Source organism: Lissotriton vulgaris, chromosome 8 (assembly GCF_964263255.1).
Source record: "Lissotriton vulgaris chromosome 8, aLisVul1.2, whole genome shotgun sequence".
NCBI lineage: Eukaryota > Metazoa > Chordata > Amphibia > Caudata > Salamandridae > Lissotriton > Lissotriton vulgaris.
In genome coordinates this window covers 1,461,931,130-1,461,953,018 of record NC_141696.1, presented here as the reverse complement: position 1 = coordinate 1,461,953,018, position 21,889 = coordinate 1,461,931,130, and the positions used below count along the sequence as shown (strand labels likewise).

At 48.7% G+C, this 21,889-nt stretch overlaps 1 protein-coding gene across 1 annotated transcript in view; it reads left to right on the top strand.

Annotated features, from left to right (window-relative positions):
- Positions 1-21,889, top strand: part of ARHGAP31 (Rho GTPase activating protein 31) — a 529,489-nt gene that overhangs the window by 121,089 nt on the left and 386,511 nt on the right. The window lies entirely within an intron of this gene.

Here is a 21,889-nt window from a genome sequence, read left to right as displayed (position 1 = left end):
CCCCCAATACCCATCAGTCTTTTGCTGGTGGTAACAAGACATGTTTTTCCATGCTGAGATGGGGCTTTACCTGGTCACAGAAGTTGTAAAATCGCATTGCACAAAACAGTCTTGCCACAAAATGTATAAAATGCATGCACGGAAAAGTGAATGGTAATTTGTGTGTTACCATTTTTTAGGTTTTGGCAGAGACATTTCATGCACAGTCACTTGCGAGACATTTTGTTTACTTAAAGGGGGTTGCATCCCTCATTGCTTATCACTGTCACTCTATTTGCTGCCTCCTAATTGTCCAGCACGAGCCGTTTCACTTCCTCTTGGAGCATGGACCAAGTAATGATTGCTTTATTTTGAGTAGTGTCTTTCCACTGCTCATGTTGTGATTCGGTACTATTGTTTTCTTTCTTCCTCCCCTTACATTGTAGTAGTGTGTTGCTTGTATTGCCCCCTCCACCCTCCAATTGTCCATGTTGCTTATTATCTCCCACCCTCCCATTATCCATGTCCCTTCTTACCTTCAACCCTCCCATTGTCTGCGTTACTTCTTCCTGCCCATCCACCTGTTGTCAGTGTTGCTCCTTCCCTGTCACCCTCCCTTTGCCAGTGTTGCTTCTTCCCTTCCATCTCCCACTCTCCCCTTGTCCATATTGTTTCTAACTCCCATTGCCCACTCTCCCAATGTCCATGTTGTTTCTTCCCTCCCACCATCCTGTTCTCCGTGTTGTTTGTCGGTCCCAGCCTCCTGTTGTTTTGCTCTTCTGAACGTTTCCATGTTGCTTCTTGCCTTCCACCCTCCCATTGTCGGGGAACAGCGTTTACAACGCAACTTTTACAATGCAGTACCTTTACGACGCAACCATTACAACACAAGTCATTACAACGACTTGCGCTGGGGGGCGTTCTAGGATAGGGAATAGTTTTAATTTACTATCCAACACCTTCCCTACTATCCACAGGGACTGGAGTTGAAATAGTAAATTAAACTATTCACTATCCAGCGCCCCCCAACGCAAGTCGTTGTAACGACTTGCGTTGTAAAAGTTGCGTCGTAAAGGCATGCGTTGTAAAAGCAAGCGTTGTAAAGACGTACATCCCCCATTGTCCATGTTCATTCTTACCTTCCACCCTCCCTTTATCCGTGTTACTTCTTCCTACCCAACCGCCCGTTGTCAGTGTTGCTTCTTCCCTCCCGCTCTCCCATTGTCCCTATTGTTTCTAGCTCCCATTGCCCCCCTCCTTTTGTCCGTGTTGCTTCTCCCCTTCCACCCTTTCTCCTGTTGTTCGTGTTGCCCACTCCCCTACCTGCCATAAGAAAAATTGGAATTATGATGCCGCCAACGCTGGCAGTGCCATAGAACTTTTTTTCTCTCATTTTTAGCCATGATGCATAGCCACGCTACTGTACAACAAGGCTATAGGCGAGATGCAGTGCTTGTTTTTCACTGTCCTCTAAACGAGTAGTTTCGATGAACTGTGCAAAATATATCAATATGCATTAGATATTGTAAACAATTTACAACAATCTGGATTAGGATTAGGAAACCTGATAGGTAAAAACTAGAAATGGGATTGTTTTTGAGGCTCCACGGCTGAAAAACACATCAGCATGAGAGGTCGCCTTGGTCTGGGGCCAGAAAGATAATTCAGCATCAGAGATTAGGGCAGTCACAGCTGAAAGTGGTGGAATATATTTCCTGCAGCTAATCTACCAACAGTTGATACGCGCTCCCCTCAAATACTCTACACAGCCCCCTCATTCCCAGCACACAGGGCCATCCTGGTCCAGCAGTGGCAGGGCTTCATGCAGGCATTGCCACAACCCTTCAAACATTTAAATTACTCAGAGTGAATTGCCTACTTCTTTTTTGATTTCAAAGTATTTTATTAATTTTATAAGCAAGTACATTAGCGTTTCTGTTACAAGGTTAGCCAAACGTAGTTTGTAGAGCAGTGTTTACAGGCACTTTGAAATATATGTTTAGCTAATCCCCTCTGACTTGACTTGATGAAAATTAGGCAAAGGGTGATAGAAAGAAGCAGAAGAGAAAGGGGCGAGAGGAGGATACTAACCTTTGAGTCGAGATCAGCTGGTCACAGAGCTCATCTGAGTAAAATCTCAGCTGTCTGTATAGTATTTTAATGCATGAAACTTCTAATCACTTTAGTTTTTTTTCTGCAAAACCTGGCTCCACTGAAAAAATGCATAATATATTTGAGTAATAAGATTGTCTACAATCATGATCCTATGTAAGACGGAACCGAGTTGCCAAGAAGAGCCCTGGGAAAAATGATCAAACAGGCTCCAGTCGCTTCATCTCTTTGCGCAAACTCTCTCTTTCCTTCCATTCAGTCTTTCTCCCTCGTGCTCTCCTCTGTTTCTCCCTCTGTGATCGCATTCTCTCTGCCTTCACCTCCTCCCCACTTCTTGAAGCTTCTCAGTGCCTTTCTGCTTGGAGAGCTGGGCAGGGCCGACTTTTGCGCTGTTGGCGCCCAGTGCGGCAATCATTTTTGGCGACCACCGCCTCATGACCCCCTCCTCGGATTCCCTCACTATCACTGGGTGAAAGTGCCCTCAGCTCTCCATCGCTCCTCCCTCACATACATTTAATTTGTTTTAAAGCACTGGTGAAGGCTGGCTTTACCTACAAGAATGTTTATCTACCCTAACACACTCTTTTTAGCAACATTAGGAATAGGAAATCAACCAATGGGGGAAAAACATAATGTCCGAACCTATTTTATGCAGTTTGTATGCAACTCTTTGATGAATGTTTGTTACAGTCACAGGTCTATATTAGGGTTGTATCTTATGAACTGCGGTAACAAGAGAACTTCTGTGACAAAAGCAGTAATCCACTCAGCTACCCACATAAAATACAGATCTGTGATCTGCACGGTAGGAGTTCTTTGCAGCAGGCTGAGCAACTTTATGCCGAGTCAAACCTGCCACTAGGCCAGTCTCAGTCTCTCTCTCTCTCTCTAGCAGAAACATTATTCACATGAGGGATCATGATATTTTTATTGCTGCCTGGAAGCTGGACTCACAAGAAACTCTGCAGCAGGTGTTTTTTAAATTGTGAGTTATTGCTAAACACAGCCCCTCCCAACCCCCCCAAGCCCCCTCTGAGATCAGCACCCCCTCCTCAGGGGAGCGCCCTGTGATGCCAATCCTGTGACACTGCCATAAAGACAGCCCTGGAGCTGGGGAAAGTGACAGAGGCCCCAGGAATGGCTCAGGTCATTCACAACCGACCTCATGTGTTCCAGCCCACTGGGGAAATGCCCGGTGGAATAAAATACCTAGCACTTGACAGCCAAGTCCAAGATCATGTTGGGAACGCCTGTGCTCATGATAGTCATTTTCTGAGGCTCACATCAGGGTTGGTGTAGGTGGCTTGAACTTGCTCGTGATTCACGCAGACCTTGAACCAGGCAGCCAGTGCAGTCGGGATCTTTTTCGCGCTATATAAAACGTTATAAATAAATAAATATACCGCCTCACGGTGGCAGACTGTCCCTTACTGTACATGATTCCACAAGCTCTCATTGTTCCCCTCCCCCACCGGCCCTCTGGGCTATTATGACACCATACCCTATTTTTCCTTTTCTCTTGCACAAGGAGCCTGGACAGATGGCGACTTTGGGGAAAGATCTGGCATCTTTGGAAAAGCCCAAACAATGGGGCATTAATGGGTTTACTGCAAGAGCCTCGGGACAGCGTTCTGTAAAAAATTCCTACCCGCTGAGAACCCCATGACAGTCATTTCTTTCACAGCGCGAGCTTTAGGGACATTTCAGGGCAGGAAGAATGGCTCCAAAGTGAAGCTGGTGGCCTTTGCACTGGCCCACATGGAACCGGGGCTATGAAAGGTGCTTTGTTCCCAACAACGCCCGATAGCAACTTTCCAGTTGTAGGAGAAAGTTACATCATTCTCGAAATAGATTAGTTCATTCTGGGACGGGGTGGGGAGTGGTGGAACCGCGAAAAAAGGCAGGAAGGCTAGTTCACCGACAAGACAGTGAATATGCTGATTGCAAGAAGCATTGTGTAGTGAGGTAGGTGAGGCCTACCACGTGTTGGTATACTGGGGTAGTAATGACACTCGGACACTGGATGAAGGTTAGCCGGAAAGACCCCGAGCGGTCTTCCGCTTGTTTATTTATACCCCGGCGCGAGCCCGCCCCGGGGTTGTGCGTGCGTGCGTGGGGGAAAAGGCAACATTGTAGTGGAGAGCCCGAGTGGCTCTCTACATCCCTCCTTTGTTTTAGTTCGTTCTGCCCTCAGGCATTCGGCTGACAGTTTAGGGAGATGTCCATGCAAAGTCCCTCAGCCGTTGGCTGGGCACCGGATTAGGCCTCAGGCTGTAACGATGACTCCTGATCCCTGATGGTTCGGCAGCCCCAGCCGGGGTTGCACTCGGATCGTTGCTCGACTCAGAGGCCCTTGGCTGACTCCGCTCGGTGCCGAGGCCTGGTGACATTGGCCTCGGTTGACTCTCTCCGCGTGCCGGTCTTGGCAGAGGACTCGGGGACCTAAGGCCGCTTGGCTCTTCCAGCATCGGCTCTTCCTCTGCCGCTTCCTCCGCTCGCTGGTGTCCCGTGGCTGCTTCGGTTGCTTTTCTGAAGCAGGATACGTTCCGTGTGACAGTTTGCCCATTCCTCCTGGCCGTGATCATTGTCCCTTGTACCTTTTCGACTCTCCACACCTCCGGTTCAAACGGTGTTCGAAACTTCCATCCTGGGTAGCGATCCTTGACGACCACTGCGTCACCTTCTCGGATGTCCGGCTCTCTGGCACGGCGGTGCAGGCTCGCCTTGGCATTGGTGACCTGTCTCCTGGCTTGCGTGGCCTCTGCATCTCTCTCTGCCGGCATCCACTCGCTCACCGTGGGTATGCCGTCTCTGGGGGCCCGCTTGAACAGTACGTGGGCTGGGGCGCACTTCGTCGTCGAGTGCGGCGTCTGCCGGTAGGCTCCTAGAAACTGGTCTAGTGCTGTCTCCGGATCTTCCCCGTTGTCCACAGCAATCCGAAGTGCTCTGTTTATGGTCCGCATCAGTCTTTCCACTTCTCCGTTGGCTTGAGGCCACAGCGGAGTGATCCTTCTATGGTTGATTCGGAGGGATTCTAGGTATGATTGGAACTCTCGCCCTTGAAAGGGAGGGCCGTTGTCTGACTTAATTTCCTCGGGGAGTCCCATGGTTGCGAACACTCGGTTGAGCACCTTTCTGACGTGTGGGAAGGCGGTGGATGCTATGACTTCCACAATGGGGAACTTCGAAAAGGAATCTACCAGCACCAACATCTGCCTCCCATCCGGGAAGCTTCCAAAGTCAATACTCAATTGGGTCCATGGAGCCCTGGGCGCATCTTCCGTGATTACAGGAGCTGGAAGGGGTTCGCCCCCGGTGATCGTGCAGGCATGGCAGGACCTTATCATTGCCTCTACTTGGGTGTCCATCGCTGGGAACCACACCTTGCTTCGTAGACGCGCTTTTGTCTTCGCCATGCCTTGGTGTCCCACGTGAGCTAAGCTTAATGCGCGCTGTTGGAGGCTTTCTGGCATGACGAGGAGGTGTCCTCGCAGAATCACTCCTTCTTCTCCCACGCTGAGTTCACTGCGAACGTGCCATAGCTGCTGTCTCGCATGGCTGACCTCCGGACGGAGGCTTGCGGCGCCATCAAGGAAGCGGGCCCATTGGTTCTCCTCCAGGGCCCGGCGGACTTTCGTGAGGGTTTCATCTCCCGCCGTGGCTTCTCCGATCTCCTTGAGGGTCATGTTGTCAGGGCACGCGGCCTGCGTGACCATGTGCACGATCTCTTCCACTTCCTCTCCGTCCTCGGTGGGCGGCGGTTGCGAGGCAACGTCCGGGTGCCGCGACAGGTAGTCGGCGGGATTGTGAGCGCCAGGCCGGAATACCACTTTGAAACGATAGCCCTGTAGCTGGACGGCCCACCGCTCGATCCGTGGAGGAGCTAGTCTTGAGGTTCCAGCAAAAAGGGGTAGGAGAGGCTTGTGGTCTGTGACCACGGTGAATTCTTGTCCGCAGAGGTAGAGATGGAAGTGCTGGCAGGCCCATTTGATTGCCAGGGCCTCCCTTTCTATCTGTGCGTATCTGGTTTCCGTGTCTGTCAGCGCCTTGCTGGCATAGGCGACTGGCCTCCATTCCTCCGGACCGTACTCTTGCAAAAGGACGGCTCCTAGTCCCACGGGACTGGCGTCCACAATCAGTTCAGTTTTCCGTCTTGGCTGAAAGTAGGCCATGGTAGTATTGTCTAGAAGGCCAGCTTTGACGTCTTGGAACGCTTTGTGTGCAGCCGAGGTCCAGTCCCACTTCTGATCGGTGCGGGTGAGAGCCCGGAGAGGTTCCGCGATGGCAGCCAGGTTCGGAATGAACCGGCCGCAGTACGTGGCCATGCCCAGAAAGCTGCGTACTTCCGTTGGGTTCCGAGGTGTGCTAGCCGCTTTAATCGCTTCCGCTTTCTTTGGGTCCACCTTGAGGCCTTCCCTAGTGAATGTGTAACCGAAGAAGTCCACGGCTTCCTGGTAGAAGGCACATTTGGCTCGATGCAAGGTCAACCCGCTGTCGGCAAGCCTCTGCAGAGTCGCCCTCAGGTTGGTGTGATGCTCTTCTAGGGTTGAAGAGTAGACAAGGATGTCATCGCTCAGGTTGATGGCACCCATCAGTCCTGACAGCACCTCCCGAATAGCGTTTTGGAAAACCTCGGCTGCCGAGGATACGCCGAAGCTGAGCCTTGTGTAGCGACGCAGCCCCACGTGCGTCGAAAAGGTGGTAATGTACCGGCTGGCGGGCTCTAACTCTAGCTGGTGATATCCGGAGTTAAGGTCCAGCTTCGAAAACCACTTTGCCCCGTTGAGGTCAGCTATGATGTCCTCCATGGTGGGGGTGATGTGCCTCTCCCGCTTAACGGCTGTGTTCGGAAGTCTCATGTCCACACACAAGCGAATGGCTCCTGGTTGCTTTGGTTTGGGGGCGACGACCAACGGGGAGACCCAGGGTGTCGGTCCCGACACTTTCTCAATCACCCCCAGCTCTTCAAGCTTCCGCAGCTCCTCCTCTACTTGTGGCCGTAGGTTGAAGGGCACCCGCCTATGCCTGAGTGCGACGGGCCTCACAGTGGGGTCTATGTGAAGTTTGAACTTCCGCCCCTTGAGTTTGCCGAGTCCTTTAAACAGTTCGGGGAAGTCTTTGAGCATGAAGTCCGCGTGTGCTTGATGCACCTGGTTGGCGAAGAATACCAGGCCAAGATCCTCCGCGGTGTGACAACTCAGGAGGGTGCCTTTCTTGCCTTCGGTGATATGGAATTTGGTCTCGGTGGAGTATTCCCCATTGACGACTGTGGTTTGTATTACCCCTCGGAGAGGGAGCGGTTCCGTGCTTCCGTAAGTGTATATCCTTGCCGTGGTCGGTGTCAGCGTCGGCTTGGGGGACATGCTGTCGTATTGCTCTGAGTCCATGACGTTGACAGACGCTCCAGTATCAATCAATGCGTTGACATTCGTCCCGTCCACAGTGATGGAGCACATGGGTGGTGGCCTTCGTTTTGTAGATGCCCGGCTGACGTAGGAGACGATGTATACCTCGTCATCTTCATCGTCCTCGTACCTGGGCCGGCGGTCTTGTGCTTCGGTGTCCGGCGGGGGTCGCTCCTGGTCGATTGATAGCTGGTGAAGCCGCTGCGTCACCGCCCGGGCACGTGGTCCTGCTGGTTTGAATTTGCCACCTCGGCAGACGGCGGCAAAATGGTTGAGGCGCCCGCACTTGAGGCACGTCTTGCCTCTTGCGCTGCACGTGGCAGCGGTCGGGTGATCTTCTCCGCAATACCCGCAGCGGTTGGTTCGTGGAGGGCCTTGTCGCTGCCTTGCCGGTGGGAATCGCCTGTGGATGGCGTCCACTCGCTCCTCCTTGATGGTCGGGGTTCGCGCCATCGTTGGGGCAATGACAGGAGTGCGCAACGCCACCTCCATTTCTTCAGCCCTTGCATCCGATAGTTCATGCGACCTGGCCAGGACGAGAATCTCGTCAAGTGAAATCCCTGGTTGCCTGAGGATCAATTTTCGTAGCAGCTTCGACTTGCATCCGACAATTATTTGATCCCTTATTTCTTCCCTGGGGTCCGTGAACGGGCACGTGCTCGCAAGTCGACGGAGCCGAGCATAATACATGTCGACGGACTCAGATTCAGTCTGCCATGCTCGCTTAAACTTGAATTTCTCGAAGTCGTTGTTTAGCTGTGGGTCAAAGTGGGCGTTTAGGGCCGCGACTGCGGCGTCGTAGTCGTCCTCGGCACCAGTGTTCGGGAGTGACTCGAATAGGTCATAGATTTCTTGTCCCCCGTAGAGGATGAGTAGAGATCTCTTCACCGTTCCATCAGTTTCTCTAGTTCCCTTGAAATAAAGATTGAGGCGTCCGACCCACGCCCTCCAGCGGAGGGCGGCCGTTGCCGGATCCGACGTTTCGCTGAATGGCGGGATGGGCGCTGCGCCCGCATGCAGGTGGGCAGACTGAGCAGGGGTAGTGGGCCCGGCAGGGGCCTGGTTACCCGCCTGGGCGTTGGCCTGTGGGACGACTGCAGGTGGCGGTGGCTGGACAACGCCGTCTTGTGCTGCGCCGGCGTCCTGACTCATGGCGACGCTGTGTGTGAGGAGGTATGGTGCTTTCCGGGGCCGTAGCGAGGGACTGCTGCTGACAGTCGTCCTTGGGTGCAGTGACCGAGACTAGTGTTCCCCTTACGCCTTGACCTGATGAGACCACAGGGTTGCAGGCTTCCCAAACGACATGCAGTACAGGCAGGAGCGAGGATTGAGTTGCTTTGACCAACGCTTGTTAGGCCTCGTAGCGTTCTCTGTCCCTGGGAGCAGTCGGCCAGAATTGCCGTCGCCAATGCTCGTTTGTATTGCGGGCAGCTTGACGAGGGGAAGAGAGAGAGAGCAGCGCGGAGCCCCGCGCGCACAAGCAGCAGAGGCGTCTCCTTGCAGCAGCCTGAAGAGGGGGAGGGGCGGGCCTGCTCCGGGCCGCGAACACGTGGTTCTGCCGGTGTCTTGACTCTCGCCGGCCGGCAAGATGAAGGGGCGCGGTGAGCGCGCGCAGGCGGGGCAGAAGGAACACTCACCCGCAGGAGGCGAAGGCTGCGCACCGTCGTCGCGAGTCCCGCCAGCTGAAGGCGCACCCTCACGGGTGACGCGTGGGCGGGTCTCGGCTGCAGGGCACGGCGAGCCGGATCGGCTGAGTACCGTGGCCAGGGCACACACAGCAGGAGGTGTAAAAGGCGGTGGGCACGCGTGGCATACGACCGCCTCGTCGCCAGTGTAGTGAGGTAGGTGAGGCCTACCACGTGTTGGTATACTGGGGTAGTAATGACACTCGGACACTGGATGAAGGTTAGCCGGAAAGACCCCGAGCGGTCTTCCGCTTGTTTATTTATACCCCGGCGCGAGCCCGCCCCGGGGTTGTGCGTGCGTGCGTGGGGGAAAAGGCAACATTGTAGTGGAGAGCCCGAGTGGCTCTCTACACATTGTTAGCTCACAGTGAGCATAGAGCCCGCCCTTAGCTTACTATTGGTTGGATCCATTGTCACTCTCATTTGCTTGCTTCTTATTCCTTAGCAGGCGCACAACGCCCATTGGGCTCAACGGGCTTCAGCCCTCCCCCCTCCCCCCGTCATGTGTGTCAGCCCAGGCTGAGAAAGCTTTCTGGGCACACACACAGACAGTTTTTGAGCTGTCAGCTGCACCCGAGTACTTCAAAGATCTTTAAAAGACCATTCACTTGTTAACAAGGCTTTGTAGTTTTTTTACTCCTTCTTACAACCCCTGCATCTCCACTCTGCCTATGGCTGGAAGAATTAGACCCCCCCCCCACACCCCCCGAAATTTGTATCAGCCTCATCCCCGAAATGTGGCTCTAGTTGCGCCTCTGTTCCTTAGCGTATATGGGCTTTCCTTCCTCATCTTGTGTTTGTCCCTCCCAGGGAGCATGGAACCAGTGCCGGTTTTAGGGTGGTGCTACCGGTGCCGCTGCACAAGGCAACAAGTTTAGCTGCACCATTTGTGCTGTGCTCGAACCAAGTGCCGTTGGCATATTTCATTTCCACAACACATGGAAATAAAGAAAAACAATGCTGTTCACGCGCTGGCGGTGCACTTAGGACAAGGCTTTCTCAGCTTTAATTCTTCAAATCTCGACAAAGGGAAAGCACTTCTATTGGTAAACAATGACTGCTTAACTTCCAAGAGACAATTTAAATTAAGTCAGTGGGCTATGAGTGCTTTAAATGGGCCGGTACTCACAGGGACTGAGTACTGGCACTTCTCAGTGTTCTCCTATTGAGTACCGGGACTTCTCCTTGTGTCTAGAGTGTATCGGTACTCCTGTAGCCTTCTGGGGTCATGCTCTAGGGAAATGCGTGTGACAGTTAATGACGAGTGTATGTCAGAGGCAGGTTGCTCCTGCAGCCTTACACTCTGTTAGTGCGACAGGTGTAAGGACATGTGGCTTGAAGGCTAGAGCGCCCGGCATTGGAACTGTCACGCTGTCTGTCATAGTGTAACGTTGCAATGCTTGAATACACTCACCATTGGCTGTCAGGGAGCCTAACGCCCTCCGGCCCAGTTCGGCTCATGCGTGCTAGGCACAATTGATACTTTTTAGCAGTTTATATATTGCGCAAACTTGTCAGGAGGACATTAAAGCACTTTGCAGGATAAGTACAAGTTCTACACAAAAGCATACTTTTTTGATGTTATGGCACAGGGAGGTGAGATCCTAGCGTCGGTTCAACATCCTATGATTCTGGACAAATCACTTAAATCTCCTTCTGTCATAAAAACAAAATGGTATGCTTTCATGTTTAACTTCTGCATCTCAAGTAAAATGCTAGAATGCTCTTGGGCCAAGTTCATGCTATATAAAACTACAAAAAAACACGCCCTGCACCTCGGAGCTGAACTTTGCCAAAGGGCACTGGGGCACTTTACTTTGAAAAGAAAATGCTGCTATGGTACATGCCTGCCTCGAAGCTATGCCCCCACACATGCCCTTTGCAGACCCACCCTATGTTTGGTGAGTACCGGCACATCTCTTTTTCCATTTAAAGCACTGGCTATAAAGCTGAGGTATCATCCCAGTGCAGCACCAAGGCAGGGCCCCTCTGAGTGAGGTGGAATAACTGGATTCAATCTTGTAATTTATCAGCTGCTGTTTGAAAAAAAACACAGGGATTGTGATTTCTCAATACTTTCCAACAGGATCCTTGATGCGATTATATTTCTTCAGTATCTTTTTCAGTTTTTAAGCCAGAGGTTCTTTCATGTGAAAAACACAATCTGCCCCCATTTCCCGTCATTCCAGTCCCCTTGCTGATCAAAAACCAGTGGCGGGTGCTACTGAATGGGGGCGGGGCAGCAGTGGGGGATGACGGGTGTGGTAAAAAAATAATTGCACTTACCTGAGTACTGCTGCCGCCTCTCCTCCGTCCTCTTTTCTTCAGACTCCCGGAAATAAGAAGCACACAGGCTCCCCTAAGCCAATCACAACACTGCTGTCACCAGCATGACAGCAGCGTCATGATTGGTCTGAGCGCCGTGGTTCGGTGCTCAGACAGGGACTGGGAGGCTGTGCAAGTTCTACACCCAGGCTGTGCAGTATAGCCGGGTGGAGAGCATGCTGTGTATGACTGTATGCCCGGCCCAAGACAGCCGGCCAAACCTTCATGCGCACTTAGAGAGTGCCCACCACTCGCCAGCCCAGCCCACCCGCACCTAAGCCATTAGGGAAAAATAAAATGAAAATAACATTGCATTATCATCATTCTAATTTTCGTTTTTTAACCCCTTCGACGCTCATGACGGAACGGTTCCATCATCAGCGTCGGTTGGGCTGTGCTGATGACGGAACCGTTCCATCACGACCACGCCCGTTTTCGAATCTTCAGCACAGTGCGAAAATTCACGCCGTGCTGAAGCGGTTAACTGTTCTGAGAGCAGTGGAGTGAAGCTCTTCCACCTCAGCGGAGGAGTGTCTGCTGCTACAAACTATCCCTCTGGAAAGGATAACATAGCAGCGTTGTAGCGCTGCTGCATCTTGCATCAGGAACATCTTGCATCGGGACCACCCAGGCCCCGGTACACAGTAACCCAGACCACCCTCTGAGGCATTGTAACACAATAATAAACTGGTTTATAGGTGACACTGTAAAGCTGTGTCTCTTATATTTAAAAATAGGGGAACTTAACCAACAAACTTTGTTTTATTAACATTAGAAGAATGGAAGTTTGAACTACTAGGTTACATTATGGATATCGCCAGGGGGGTGTCGACAAATATTGGTGCACCTGCAGCCGCCAATGTTAAAGACGGCCCTGCATGAAACCATCACTTTTGTCCTCCCGCCGCTCCCTTTTCTGTTGCTATGTTTTTTGTTTATGAGATTGTGTGTTTTTCCAGCAGCCTCACTTTTGTACTACTTCTCCTTGTTCAAGCATTAGGGATGTTTTACAGCATGGCTAGAAAAATTGGCAAAGCAAGTAGTTTGCAATGGCGAGACGTGGGCTTTCAGAATAATTGTTGACATTTTTGCAGTACTATTTGAAGTTTAGTACGGCTGTGTTTATTTAGTCCACCTTCTGTTTTTATAGCACAAGTCCTGTCATTCATGGTCATTGTCCTTCTTTCATTTTCATTGCCAGGATTTTGATTGCTGTTTTTATTTTCTGTTTACCATCAACACCACAGTGACACTCATATTTCCTAAGAAATATATTTTGACTGCAAAGTCACATTTCTCTCAAAATATAATGTTTTCATGGGTGTGTCAGACATTTGCTAACTTACGCTTTGGTCAATGTATACATTCCATCAGTCATACTGAGTTCATGACTTCCATCCTCTCACAGCCTGTCTGTGCACAGGTGTAATTCTAACTTCTAGGCCTGCATAGGACACTGATGGATTCCTGTTCCTGGACTGTGTGTTCTAATGTCTTTAATTATTCTGCAGCACACTGACTTGTGACGGCCCCTTCGTAGCACTTGTGACTGGTGATGTAGCTCTTGTGATAGCCAATCCCCTTCCTGGGTGGATAAAGACCTTGTATGATGGGTGAAGGATCTCATGTGCTCAGCTTCTAGCCTTGGCGAAAGTCAAACTGCTCTCATCAGGACCACAGCCTTTACAGGGCCGTGGTCACTGTAGCATGGGCAAAACTCAATGAAATGGCTTTTTTCCGCGTTTTCTTGAAAACTGACAGACTTGAGGAACTTCTGAGGTCTAGGTGCAGAGAGCCTCCCAGTTGTGTGCTCACCTTGGGCTCCCGCTCCCTCTGTGAGGCTTGAGCTTAACTTTACTTTTGCGATCAGGGTGCCATGCTCGATCCTAGGTTCGTTGTAATAATAATAACCAGCATTTGTAAAGTGCGCAGCTACCTCGGGCAAAGTGTCCCAGTGCTGTGGTCGTCAGGAAGTTTAAGCGAGCCATTGCGCAGAGTCACATGGTGCTGGACCAACCTGCCGCAGGCGCCGGGATCGAACCGTGAGCACGGTGTTCTGGAGTCACCTGCCCTGGCTGTTGCACTACACCTCTTCCAGGTGCATAATCAGAGCGGACGCTCTAGTTGCCAGTTGTAAGATGGCGGAGAGCAGTTTGAGGTGCCGGTGAATGTGTTTGCGCACCGGAGGGACCGGAGCCTATTTCTTTGTGTTGAGGCAGAGTCTGGCCGCTAAGGTTTGCAGTATCTGTGAAATCTCTTGCTCAGAGGTTCAATGTCAACATTGCTGCTGTTGTCGAGTCTTGCCAGCATGAAGGTTCTTGCCAGTTCAATGCAGTGAGTTCAGTGATGCAGGGGGAGGAGCCTTTCCGGCAACATGAAGTAGACATTCCCTTTGGGGGCTAAGAAAATCTACTGTGACCCCCCAAATAAGGTGTGGGTCTCAAGAAATGTGCATTTGCTACTGAAAAAGGCAGTTTTGCTGATATAGTGTGATCTACAGTCCCACGCCAAGACAGACGGCACATGCATTTATTTGCCAGTTTTCTCTTGCGTTGACTAGGCCGCACGGGCATAGGATTGCTGTACCATAGGTAGGGGTTTATAGATAATTTTCTCAAAAAATACACAAGGCTAGGGTTTAGATATCCAGAGGTTGGCATGGAGGTAAGGGGACCTGCGGTACCATCTTGCAGGATGGTGAATTAGTGAATCCTGAAAATGTCTTGGCCTGAGATGACTGGACAGGCTTGCTAATCATAACATGGCTGAAGTCGAAGGTGCTGAAGATGGAAGTGAGAAAGGACACAGTTGTGGCGAGAAGTTGCTCGAGTGTGTCGCCTGACATTACAGCAGCTTCTTCCCACACTGTCCAGCGCTGCGCATATACGTTCATCGTATACATTCACAGCGCTATGCAAGAGGCGGGGTGTTGTATCTAAGAGTAGACTGCACCCGGTGATCGAACAAAAGCAGAACATAAATACGTGACAAACCCGGGGGATCTCGCAGTCAAAACATTACCTGCGTGCCGTGCGGGCACGTGCAGAGGGAAGCTGATCTTATCGCAGGCAGATAAGGCAGCGCGTGGCAGGGAGAGAGTGCGCATGCGTGTTCGTCAGATCACGGCCCTCACCAGTGTGTGGGAAGGGGAGAGTGCGCATGCGTGCTGTGCAGGCGGCTGGAGGAAGGTGGGCTGCAGGAAGCTGATAGATTAATAAATCTGTGTACTGTGCATCCAGGTGGGAGGTAGAGGTTTTCCTTAGATATGGTGACAGTATGGGGGGTGGCAGGGGGGGGGGGGAATTAACTATTTAAAATGCACTTATGCTTACTTTATACAATTTATCTCGACCAGCTTTTACCTTTGTATTCTCTTCTTTCAAGCAGTGCGGAACATCAGATATTCCATAGAAAGCAAGCCACAGTGCCGCAGAGCACACCGAGTGTCAGCTATAGTTTTGGCCACGAGGAGACAGGCTGTCGAACCCTTATTCCCTGCGGCCTGCCTCGTGCATCTTTCCCTTCTTCTTTCTGTGCTTCTTGATCCGTTTCTTTCTTCTCTATGCAGGGACGGTCTTTCCTCAGACAGGGCACTGGTAAAACTAAATGTGGTGTCTCTCCTGATCCCTCGCCTCAGTCACCTATTCAGTTGCTAAACTGGAGGGGAAAGTCCCTGGAAGGGGGCTGTGGGAGACGCAAAGGGGGCTGGTAGAGAGGTCTCCGGAAAAAAGAGGGGTCTTCGGGGAAAAAAACATGATTCACATACAGCATGAATACTTTTAAATTGAAATGGCCAGGAATTAAAGATTTATTCGAGGCAGCTCATGAGATCAGCTACCTGTGCTCCGCTCCAATCTATAGCACCTGGGACCAGCTTGCCCATGCCAAAATCCTGCCCTGCCTCTGCCTGTATTGCCATTCTTTGCTTTCTTTGTTTTCTCTGTTTCTATTAAATTTCTTGCACGGTACCTCTCATCTCTTTTTCTTAATTCACATCTCTCCCACTTCTTTTACAGCGTATTCTCTTACGTTTGTTCTCTTTCTCTTTCACAGACTTTTATACTGTAATTTTACAAGCAAACTCTCTTTATTTATCTCTATACTGCTCTCTTATACTTCACCACGCTTTTCTAATTTTGTTCCATGTTTTTCATTCTTTGCGTCTCTCTACAGCTGGCGTTAACAGATTTTTGCACCAGGTAAATTGTATACTGATCCATCCATCCATCTCACCCGTGTCACACCTTTTAGTGAATTCCTTAGCTTGTCCCGGCTTTCTGTTGTTTTTTCACTCTTCCCTCTTTCACGCGTATATCTCTACAACTACCCTCTTTCTCGTCCTCTGCCTCTTTCCCTTTGTTTTTCTCTTCCTTTCTCTTTCTCTTCTTCCTTACTTAGTCTATTACACTGTCTCACTCCCCAACTTGCTATCTATCCTCTCCCTTTTCTGACTGCCTCGCGCCCTTCCACTACCTACCCATTTCCCTTCCAGACTTTCGGTTTCGTCGTCCCTCTCCACCCCCCTCCTCTCTCCCTGCAGCAGTGCAATCTCAGAAGGTAAATTGTTCTCACTAAAGATATTTAGCGCCTGATTTCAGGATATTGGCACTGAATGAGCCCTCAGTGACCATTGGCCTGTTACTGTGACCGCAAAGAAAGTAACCCCGGGAAGAAGGCAGTGCAAATTAAGAGTGACGTGCACCCTGATGAGATCATACAACTGGGCTGAAGGAAAGGAGACTCAGTCCGGCTCCTGGATATTTAGAGGGATTGACGAAGATGAAGAGGGCCCCCTGGCTGATGCTGGGTTGAGTGAATAAAATAAACTTCACAAGAAGAATCCTAACTCTGGTTACTCTGGATGCAGCCAGAACAACTGCAGAATACCTAAAGCAAACAAAGTTAAAGAGCCAATTACCAGTCACAAGATGTGTCAGGCCACCTCATAAACTGATGATCTATTTTGCATCAAAGTCACAGTTTTTCTTACCTCAAAATACCATCTTTTTGCAACATATTGAAAAGGTTGAGCACTATCTGTGCTGCCTGCGACATTTTATTGTTTTTTTTTGATGATTCAATTAATATTTTAAAGTAATTCACGTCATCAGCAATAATTGTCATTTGCTACAGGGCATTAAGCTGCCTTTCTCTTCAGCCCAGTGTTCTTAATCAGCGTTTAATTCAATCCCAACATTTCTTTGTATTACTCATCAGTGGATTTTGGCAGCCAATAAATACAAGTTCCATTTCAACAAACTTGCTGTCATTTGGAATGCATATAACAGGCGAGTCACATTTCTTTTATTGGTTACCTGCTTGGAGCAACAAGGTTTGGTAAAGCCAATAGGTCTCGCTATTGATTTTGACAATGCTTGTTTTGATTTTGCATTTGTTGATGCCAAAATCTGACGAGGTGGCTGCCAGTACATGCTCACTCATACCACTGATTTTGAACTGCGATTTTGTATGCTTTATGAAAATCCATTCCAAGACTTCCACCACGCATGCTCACACACGGGCGACCATCTTGGGGTAGGGTTGTAGGGAAGCCATGCCCCTGAGGTTAGGAATCTGTGGGTCAGTGACCCAAAGTATATGACCATTCTAATGCAAATTTGCATAACTGGAGGGCAATACATTCACTCTCACATGTGAGATGTACACCTTCCCTCAGCGTAAAAGACCTTTGTACATCACATTTCTGTTGGTTTACGGAATTATTCTAAGAGTGATTAAGATGAAGAACCTCTGAAGAGTTGGTGGATAAGACGTGTGTGAGAGAAGCAGAGTCTCTGGCTGCAATTCCTGCAGACCTCTAGGAGGCTGAAGCGCCTAGTGTACAAAGACAGAGCTGCAGTCCCCAAATTAACAGAAGTTAGATTGCTCTTATGTATGAAGTGCATGAACCCACTTCATTGCTAGTGACATTTGATTTCAGTCAGAGATTTCCCTTTGGCAGGGTTATCCCTTAGTCTGGAATACAATTAGTATATGAATATACAGGGGCGTCGTGAACCCCTCTCTAGGAGCTACAGCGGGGGCGGAGTTCTTAATGAGCCTCTTCTGTCTGTAGCTCAGTAGACAGGCACATCATTAACATGGAAAGGTGGGTGGGTGAGTGAGTGAAAGGGTGGATGGATGGTTCAATGTGTGAGTAAAAGGGTGGATGGATGGGCGAGTGACTGAAAGGGTGAATGAATGAAAGAATGCATGGATTGGTGAATGGATGGATGGATGGCTGAGTGAAAGGGTAGATACATGGGTTAGAGGGTTGGTGGATAGGTGGATGGATGGGTGGGTGGGTGAAAGGGTGAATAGATGGATGTATGAGTGGATGGTTTAGTGAAAGGCTGGAGGGATGGATAAGCTGATGAATGGACGAGTGAAAGGGAGGATTAATAGAGGGATCAGCTTGATGGACAGGTTTGATGGATAGGTTTGGAGAAGACTGGGCGTTCTGTTGAATCGTGCAAGAATAAACGATGGATGAAAGAATGAATAGATGACAGAATGTAAAGGTGAAATTGTGGACATCAGTGAGTGGATGGTAGGATGAAAGGATGAATGCATAGATGCATGGATGGAAGAGAGCTCTTCTGGGGAGGGTTTCAATGACTTGCTTCACTTGCTTGGTGCAAGAAGGCGGGGGATATTTTAATTTTCTGACTACTCCCTTGTACATATGTGTCACAATGAGACCGTTCATCACTTTCCACAACCGGCGACAATACTCCTCTTACTAGGTATGCCCAACTTAGAAATTACCTCCAGACTTATTGGAAGCAAATACTAGGTGGGATAGATAAACATTTTGAAACAGAAATTCCGTGACTCCCCACATACGTTCTCCTGGGACTCCCAAATCCTTTAACCTATCCTCTACGATCTCGCAGAGGCTGGCTGATTGCAATTGCACTGGGCTCCGCCCTGCAGAATATACTTACACACTGGCGGACAGACCGCATCCCTACATTCAAGGGCTGGCTTCACCTCCTATGGCATGTGCTTGGGATGGAGAAGCTTTCACTGACCCTAGCGGGGGAGGGTTCCAAGTATGGGGAGCTTTGGCAACCCTTTTTGTCGCTATTGGCCTAGGAATTCCATGAGGTTACCTGCTCTCGCTACCTCCGGCTGCTACGTCTTTCTAATTCTGAACATCTGGGGAAGGAATGAAAGTTGCAATAGTATGCGTGATATGGGTGGTGGACTTGGAACACGGGTGGGGGGGTAGGGTAGGGTTGGGGGTGGTTTTTGCGTTAGTTTTCCTTTTGTTCTTCGTTCTGTCTAGGTCATGATGTTAGCACAGCCTATTTGGCCGCAACTCGGAATTCTCACTGACACGGGTGGCTTTGCTGAGCTATTTTTCCCTCTTGTCATTGTGCTATAGAAATGATGTGATGGCGGCAAATGATGCTACTGACTCATGTGTGTGCTACATTCTTTCAATAAAAATATTTAATACTAAAGTAGCAACAGAAAATAGGGTACACAAAACTGTGTCCAATTTGGAAAAAACAAGTAGTTTCCTGTATTGAAATAATGTATTTCATAAAAGGATAACATGTATTTCACTATTACCGTATATTCTGACTCCGGGCCAAATTTCCAATTTCCGGTTGAATAGATATCCAGTCCGCGGAAATATAAATCACATAAAGACATGATGGGATTTATATTTCGTCGAAAAGGATGTCCGTCGCCGGTGTGATGGAGCAATCCATCCGCCGAGATCTAAACCGAGCCCTTAGAGTTGGGATCTTCGCTTCTGAAATCCTCCCAACTTTTTCACCACACCTAAGGTTACCAGGTGACTCAATTTCAACAAGAACACTAAGTTCTAGTCTTTATATTGATTCCAGTTTTCCTCAGTTTTACCCAATTGTATTGGAGCCGTACCTGCAGTAATTTGCCGTAGGAAACTCTGGACTGACATACGACGAAGCAGGTGACCGGGAATCGTCTGTGGACCTTCAGTACTGCTCTTCAAAACTTGTTGCCCAATTCATTCCTGTGCTATGAATATTCAAAATGTCAAGGTCCCTTAAAGCAAACCAACTTCAAGACCCCCGAGTGTTAACTTGGATAATGTTTTCTTTTGGGGATTCCTTTGAGCAAAGGTGGGGCATCGCTGTATGTAAAATATTCCAGACCAAGCAGATATTTATGCATTACAGCAACATTTTTTTTGTGAGAAGCGGATAATACGCTACAAGCTTTGTTTTCCTCCATTGAGCCAAAACATGTCATTGTTTTTGTAGCATTATCCATGACAACCGATAGTTGGAGGGATGATATTTTTAAACTCTTTTTGTTATTTTTAAATCTTGACTGCTTTTTTGGCTGAGCTTGCGAGTTGGCCCAGGGAGCCAGGCCTGGACCTTCGCTCCGCGCTGGCTCACTGAAGGAAATTTGATAGTAAGTCAAAGACTGTCTTTTATTGTAAAATGTCAGATTTTGAGAACTGAAACCAGAGTTGTTTGCATCCATATATGCACTGACTCAAAAGTGTTCATTTGTTCTTCTGTAATGGCAAACTTGTGAGGCGTAACCGAGATATCAATAATATAAATTTAGAGATAAGAAGGAGATCTCTCACATTTTCATGCATCAGATCTTGTGATGTTTTAGGAATTCTCATGAAAAGAATGGAGCAAGGGAACTCTTTGAGGGAGGAAAAGGAAACACATTTTAAAGTTGTTGGTCCATTGCATGGTAAGGTTTCTCTAATAGATGTCAGTCGTGTTTTAAAACTCATCGGAACCGATTTATGAAATGTATTTGCAAACGCCCACTGCCGCAGAATGGGATTTTTGCCAACCATGCACACGTGGAAATTCTAAAACTCACTTTTGGGTGGATATCTTGTAAATGCTTCTTGTGGAATATCTTCCATGTAATTTAACAGGAAGCCATTGATGTCACTGACGCCGTGTTCTAGAATTTAGCGAGGTTGTTTGATCAAAGTTCGTGGCGTAGAAAATGTGACAAACTTGCTGTATAGGGTTGGAGCCTGGCGCCTTGCCACTAGGACTCGCATGTTTCGAGTCCTGGTTATTTCTGGGACAAATCACGGTAATCCGGTGTGATAGTCCAGTTTGTAAAATTAACTAAACCAAAATAGCAACCCCCAGAATGCATTCTGGTGTCAGATGTTGGGGTGGCAACCCTGATGCTCTTTCAAGCTTCGAACTTCATAGGAGGAGGCATCGCACAAACTTTGAATGTGATTGGTCAGTGTAAATCTATTTTATACAATTTTTATAGGAAATGTGATTTGTAGCATGTTACTAATCAGTGGCAGCTAACAGGAACAAGCAATCAGCTGCTAAACCTAAAGGTAAAGGCATGGATATTAAAAAAAATATATATGTATTGTTCTAAAGGAAGGGGGCAGCATAAATTGCACGTTTTGTGACTTCACATACATTTCACTGCGATGCTTGTATTAAGTATGCAGTATGTGTGTTATATGCATACGTGGATGGTTTTCATGTAATTTGACACGCCTATTTCCTACTTTGGGATTACATAATGTTAGCAATGAGTAGGTTGAGAAAATGCACGAATATATAAATTAACTTCACCTTGCATTCTTTTTTTCAAATAGATGTTTTACATATATATCAAATCTCTTGCGCATTTTGAAAATACTGCATGGAGACTGCATAAGCCTACATATGCAGCAGCACATGTGCAAGGCTAAAGCAGATCAGCACCTATCAGATGATACATACTGGGAATCCTTCGATCATCCTCACCCTGATGTCCTTTCCCATCTTAGTAACTTCAACGCCTTCACAGAGGAGCAGGATGCAGTAGCAACAGCTGAAGTTATTATCATTTTATCTTCTCCCGGATTATACCAACTATATGCTCTTATGTAACCCACATATTTAACCAATCTCTGCACACTGCAGTATTTCCAGAGATCTGGAAGAAAGCCACTGTGGTTCCCCTACTAAAAAAAAGCGGGCACTGATGTTCAAAACCCGCCCAACCTTCGACCAATATCTCAGCTTCCATACCTAGCTAAAATAATGGAGAAGTTGGTAAATAAACAACTAACCAACTACCTTGAGACCAATGAGCTGCTGGACCCAACCCAAACTGGTTTTAGAGCTACAAATAGTACTGAAACCACCCTCCCGGCAGTACTTGACAACATCAGATCCCTGATTGACCAGGGAAAAGCCGCCGCCCAGTGCCTGTTGGATTTATCAGTGGATTTTGACACTGTCTCACACAATCTCCTGTTGGAATCACTTCATGGAAAAGGTATACATTCCAAAGCCCTTCAGTGGCTTTGCTCTTTTTAGGTTTCGCTGGGGGACGGAGCCGTTAGGCTCCTCCTCCAGAGAAATCTATTGAGTACAGTAAGGC